Source organism: Dryobates pubescens, chromosome 12 (genome assembly GCF_014839835.1).
Source record: "Dryobates pubescens isolate bDryPub1 chromosome 12, bDryPub1.pri, whole genome shotgun sequence".
Taxonomy (NCBI): domain Eukaryota; kingdom Metazoa; phylum Chordata; class Aves; order Piciformes; family Picidae; genus Dryobates; species Dryobates pubescens.
This window is the reverse complement of record NC_071623.1, coordinates 17,735,782-17,741,856: the sequence shown is the minus strand read 5'-3', so window position 1 is coordinate 17,741,856 and position 6,075 is coordinate 17,735,782.

The following is a 6,075-nucleotide window of genomic DNA, read 5'->3' as shown; positions in this document are numbered from 1 at the left end:
ATTTGGTGTCCCATGAACAGACAGGCCACTGATCCTGGGCAAAGGCTGACACAGATGCCCAGTTCAGGGTCAGGTCTGTGTGGTAGGAAGGTTTCACCGTCAAGTTGGCCACTCTCACCAGTGCTAGCCTGGCTCTCATTTATCACTGTGTGCATGTTCTGCCAGTTGTCAAATAAGTTATCTTCAACATGGTGAATCACTAAGTCAACACTTCTAAGTGTGTGTACAGCAATGATTTTTGTCTACTTCTTAAATTGTGTAGGTGATGGGGAACCTTCAAAGAATGCTCAGCAGCTGAGGAGGAGGAGAGGCTGTTGCCTTTGGAATGGAATGAAAGCTTGAAGCTCTCTCATGCCTTGGGGCTACCTGTGGGAGTTAGCCTGTTTTTTTGACAAGACAGAAGCACAGCTGCCCTCCTCCTGCCTGCCTTCCCAGTCCTCTAATGGCTCTATTGAACATTTTAAAGTAGTTGAGAAACTAGAGGAGAAACTGTTGGAACAGTCATGCCAACCTTGGACAAGTTATGTGCAAATGAAATCTGAATGACTGTTCCCACTAAAGGAAAAGCAGGGAGGTTTCCAGATTTGGTCAGGCATCAGCAGATCAGCTGCTGGGCTGACTGGTGCTTGCCCTGCCTCCTGCCTAGCCAAATGTCAAGGTCAGGGAACATGAAGGGCAGCCATGGGAGCAGTGGAGAAAGCAAAGGTCTTCTGAGGCAAGAAAGAGGTCTTGAGAGGTGGGGAGGATCTAGAGGTATTGCAGAGGAAGCACTATAAAAAGCAGGGATTATCGTGGTAGGAGTGTATGTGGGAATGCAGAGCCACAGAGGGGCAGGGATGAAGAGCCTGACTACAGCCTCCCACTGACATGGCCATGCCTTAATCCTGTCTCAGGGAAAAGGAGGAGAAGAAAGTGAAGAAAATCTTAAATAAAGTCATAGAATTGTTTAGGTTAGAAAAGACCTATTGTTAATGTAGCACAGCCAAGTCCACCACTAAACCATGCCCCTAAGTGCCACATCTACATGTCTTTTGCTTCCTCCAAATCCCTGAGCAACCTGTTCCGAGGTTTAATAACCCTTTTTGTGTAGAAATGTTTCTTAATGTTCAGTCTAAACCTCCCCTGGCACAGCTTGAGGCTATTTCCTTTCATCCTATCACTTGGAGGATGTAGGCAAAATTTTGATGTATGCTGCCATCTGCTGTGGACTTCATTTTATCATAAGCATGTCAAATTTGTTTCTGATGGAGATAGTGCTGCTAAGGGTATGAGTGTCCAAATAAATGTTAGATGATAGTCACACTAATTGTAATAAAAGGATCTAAACCCCTCTACCATTTGGCCTTCTATGCTTCAAAGAGTGGGAAATGTCTAGAATTAGTTCTAATTTACCTGTGGTATTATTTTTAAGTGCACATTATTTTCTCCTCAAGTGTTTTACGCTGTAGTGCCTCAAGGCAGTCCTATTCTTTACTCTTTCCTTTTCATTTTCAACCCCTCAGTGCTCACCCTCTTCCACCTGAAGCTTCAGAGACACCATATGTATTTTAAGATCATATGTCAGAGTACAAGGCCTAATTCCCACCACTGCTCTTGGGAGCCACTTTAATTTAATTCATCAAGAATTAGGCAAATGCTTTCTCAGGAAAGCCAGCAGCACTCACCCAGCCACTGGAGCCCCACCAGCCTGTCCTCCACCAGACACAGCAGGGAACAGGCCTTGAAAAATGGGTGCACAGGGTGGCATCCCACTTGCTGCAGCTAATCTTATATTAGTCCTCTGCTAAAGGAACAAAGCTGTTGCTTTGAGCTTACCTTCTCAGGCTGCATTTTGCCAAGCTTGTTTTCACTTTATGCTTGTACCCAGATCTGGCTACTGGGGACACGTGGGTGTGTGCTGGCAGCCTCAGAGGAGAGGTCTAATGTGAGTGCTTGAGGCATTTTTACCTCTGCCCTGCCAAATTTCAAAGCAAACTGGTCAAAATCCTACCCATCTAGCAAGTGTTGATGCTGGGGGACACAATCTGCTGTCTTCTACTGGAACACGAGCTCCACCAACAAGAAAATCTTTGACAACAGCAACAAAACAAACTTAGAAGCTTCTGCTCATGTGAAGTACATAAAAGCAAAGCTTAAAGGCAATGATCAAGCTTGCTCTTTTAGTTCAGATAAGAAACACTTCCTTGTACCTTCCCTAAAGTTAAACAGCCAAAGAAAGCTCACATCTTACTATGCTTTATGCAATCTCAGGCTGCTGCTGCCCACAAGTGTGATACTGCTTCTCACTGAGCTGGCTGCTGAAGAAAAGCAATTTGATTTGCACATCCTGAGATGGGACTACACTGGCAGAGACACTGCAGAGTGTGCATCCCTTTCAGGGATCAAACTAGGTTTGTCACCACAATAACAAGACTTAGAGTGCAGCACTGGGAATATAAGACTTCAACCTGCTTTGTCTGGATGTTGAAAACTCAAAAAACGGGATGAGCCTTTTTTGTTATTATTGCCATTAAGTTTAATGTGCAGTTCTTGTGTTTGCATTTACAGACTTGTATGATTCTTGTCAGTAAGACAGCCCCTACCAGCAGAGCTGAGCAGCATCCCTACCTCTAAGCAGTGATTTCTTCCTGGTTCAGGATGGGCTAGCATGTTAAAAGCATGTTACTGCTCAGAAAACACTTTGGTTTTGCCAGACACCAAACACAGCCATTTGTTTTCATACTTTTCTCGGTATCTTTATGGATATTGCCTTTTTATTTCTACATCCCAAGTGAAAAATAAAATAACAATCATTTTAGGTTGGCCATTTGTCAGAGTGTCTGGGGAAACTGCATATTGATTAAAAGCCACATCTGCTTCATCACACTTTACCAGCTTTGTCTCGGTTTCCAGACTAAACTCTCATGACGACAGGTGATGAATGGCAAAGGAATCTTTCTTCACATGCCAGACATTTCTTGAGAAGTTCCACACTGGATTCATTTTCTTAGAATGTATGACAAGGTGATGTAAGTTTTGTTCACAGTCTGTGCATACAAGAAGGTTGTTTTCCTAAGGGATACTATGGCTTGACATAATCCTGTGCTAAAGCGACCATTTTAACCAGGGATCTGAGTTTATAAACTAGAAGCTGTTCCATCAGCCTCTAGGATAAAGATCTTAACTATTTCCAAGGTGTTTAACATGAAACTCCTAGCCAGGATCAGTTAAACCAGAGCTGCATTCAGCACCATCTGGTATGGCAGGCCTCTCTACATGCACATGCAGTTTAGCCAATGATTTTCATTGAATAAAGAGATGAAAACCTAAGAAACGCTTCCTAACCTATTATAGAAGAGTAGAATGGTTTGGAGTCTCTCAGCCAGCTCATGCAGGTAGGGTATTCCAGCCTTCTGATCATCTTCATGGCTCTCCTCTGAACCTGCTTGAGCAGATCCACATATTTCATATGCGGGGGGCCCCAGAGCTGAACACTGTACTCCAGGTGAGGTCTTACCAGAGCAGAATAGAGCAACAAAATCACCCCCCTTGACCTGCTGGCTACACTTCTCTTGATGCAGCCCAGAATGCAACTGGCACCTCAACATGAGGAGGAACTTCTTCACTGTGAGGTTCACAGAGCACTGGAACAGGCTGCCCAGAGAGGTTGTGGAGTCTCCTCCTCTGGAGACTTTCAAGACCCCTCTGGATGTGTTCCTGTGTGACCTGTGCTAGATTCTGTGGTCCTGCTCTGGTAGGGAGGTTGGACTTGATGATCTTCAGAAGTCCCTTCCAACCCCTAACATCCCGTGATCCTGTGATTTGCAGGGTTGTTGGACTAGGTCTACCCATCAGTAAATGCCATTGATCACTGGGTCAGTGCAGCTGCTTCTTGGGAAGAGTTCACTAGCTTACCACATTTTACATTGGATTTCTCTTTAATATAATGGCAGAGCACAATGGATACTTGTCACATGGTCTTTTTATGGAAATAGAAGCTCAAAGGGAATTTTCAGGGGTTCATTCAGAACTCAGAGAGCAGTGCCCTCATCTCCAGCCTGCTGACATCATGAAGACATGAGCCATGTTGGACCTGTGAAACTGTTGTGATATCAAATGGTGAAATTTAAAAGCTTCTGGAAATGTCCTAGTAACAGAAGGCTTCAGCTGACTTTGTTTTAACTCTGCCACAAGTCTGCCAAGTTGAAATTTCCCATTTCCTTCCAGTTTCTTGTAATAATGCTCTTCTTTTTAACAGCATGCTGAGTTTAGAAGTGCTGTTCCCATTGCACTGTGGCTTCTTTAGCCAGTGTAAGAGGTATTGATGCAATAGCCTCTGCGATCAAAATCAGTATCCACAGGACAGTGCAGAGGTTGAGAGCTCATGCAGGTTTGCTGTTCTCTCTCAATCTTGACCTGGTGTGTTGCAGTGAGAATGCAGTTCCAGTTCTGCTGCAACTTCCTTGCGGCAGTGGTGGATGACAGTGCAGATGCAGGTAATGATTTAGAAACATACAGACTGTATCTAATACCACACTCAAAGCACATCAGCAGAAGTTGATCATATGATAAGATGAATTTTGGCTAACATTGAAAAGCTCTGACAATATTCTCCATCCATTATTCGGCCTACCCAGTCCCTGGCAATCAATCCCAACATTGACAGCTTGCATGTCAGGAAAACCATCAGATATTTTTGAACCAAGCAACATGAGGCTTTTATATTAAAATGGCTTGTAAACCAGGAAACCACAGCAGCACTTCAGATATTTTGTCCCTTGTCTGGCTGGTTTCAGTTCATATGCACCACTGATAACAGTAACAGGTACAAAAAGTGTGGGATGTATACAGGAAGGAACCCTAAAAAGGTCATCATGTTCAACACCCCTGCGGAGAGCAGGGACACTGCCAGCTAGATCAGGACACCCAGGGCCACATTGTCTGATCCTCAGTGTCTCCAGGGATAAGACCTCCACCACATCCCTGGGCAACCTGTTCCAGTATTTTACCACTCTCATTGTAAAGTTCTTCCTTATGTCTATCCTAAATATACTCTGCTGCAGTTTCAAACCATTGCCTCTCATCCTATTGCTACCAACCCTTTTAAACAGTCCTTCCCCATCCTTCCTATAGGTCCCCTTCAGATATTGAAATGTATCTATGAAGTCTCCTTGGAGCCTTCTCTTCTGCAGGCTCAACAGCCCCAAATCTTTCAGGCAGTCTCATAGGAGAGATGCTCCAGCCCTCTGATCATCTTTGTGACCCTCCTCTGCACCCACTACAGCAGGTCCATGTCTCTCTTGTGTTGGGTGCCCCTGAGCTGGACACAGTACTTCAGGTGCGGTCTCACCAGAGCAGAGTACAGTGGCAGAATCACCTCTCTCAACCTGTCCTATTTGCAGAGAAAAGAAGGGAATATAGGGAAAGAGACTGAGCATGAGTGCCTTGGTGAGCTGTATTACATGACGTGAGCTTGGAATTATTCATTGGCTATTGCACTGCACGGTGCAGCATAGACAGAGAAATGGTTTTGGCTCTCTAGCCTGTTGAAAGGCACTGAAGAAGCTCCTCTTCCCTTTGAGATTGTCCAGTAACCCCAAAATCTTTCAGTAAAGTTACAACCTGTATGTTGTTCATTTCAGAGCTATTTACTGCAAGAAAACACTGAAGAATTCCATTTTAAAGGACTTTGTTCAGAGCCATGTGATAAAAGGACTGAACTCAGAGATTTTTGCCAACAAGAGTTGAACATACGTGCCGAAACTGCCACCTGTTTGCTTCCTGCTTGCTTTATGCCTTCAAAGAAAGATGCTGCTGGCTGTGCAGCAGAGCATGAGCCTTACATACAAATACTTTCAGGAACAAAGTCTTTTTGTAGTCTGCTTCTTGGAAGGTAAAATACTAAGGTAGTAGCTAGCAACCCGATCTGAAGTTGCTGTAGTGCCTACAAAACTTTATTGTCATGGTGCCTACAAAACTTTATTGTAATAGCATCCTGCATGACCAGGCTTAGTGTTACTCCTACTTGTGAAATTTGTACTTGACAGTAAATCTGCATACTCAGCATCCAGCATCCAACTGCCTCTTTCCAAAGGG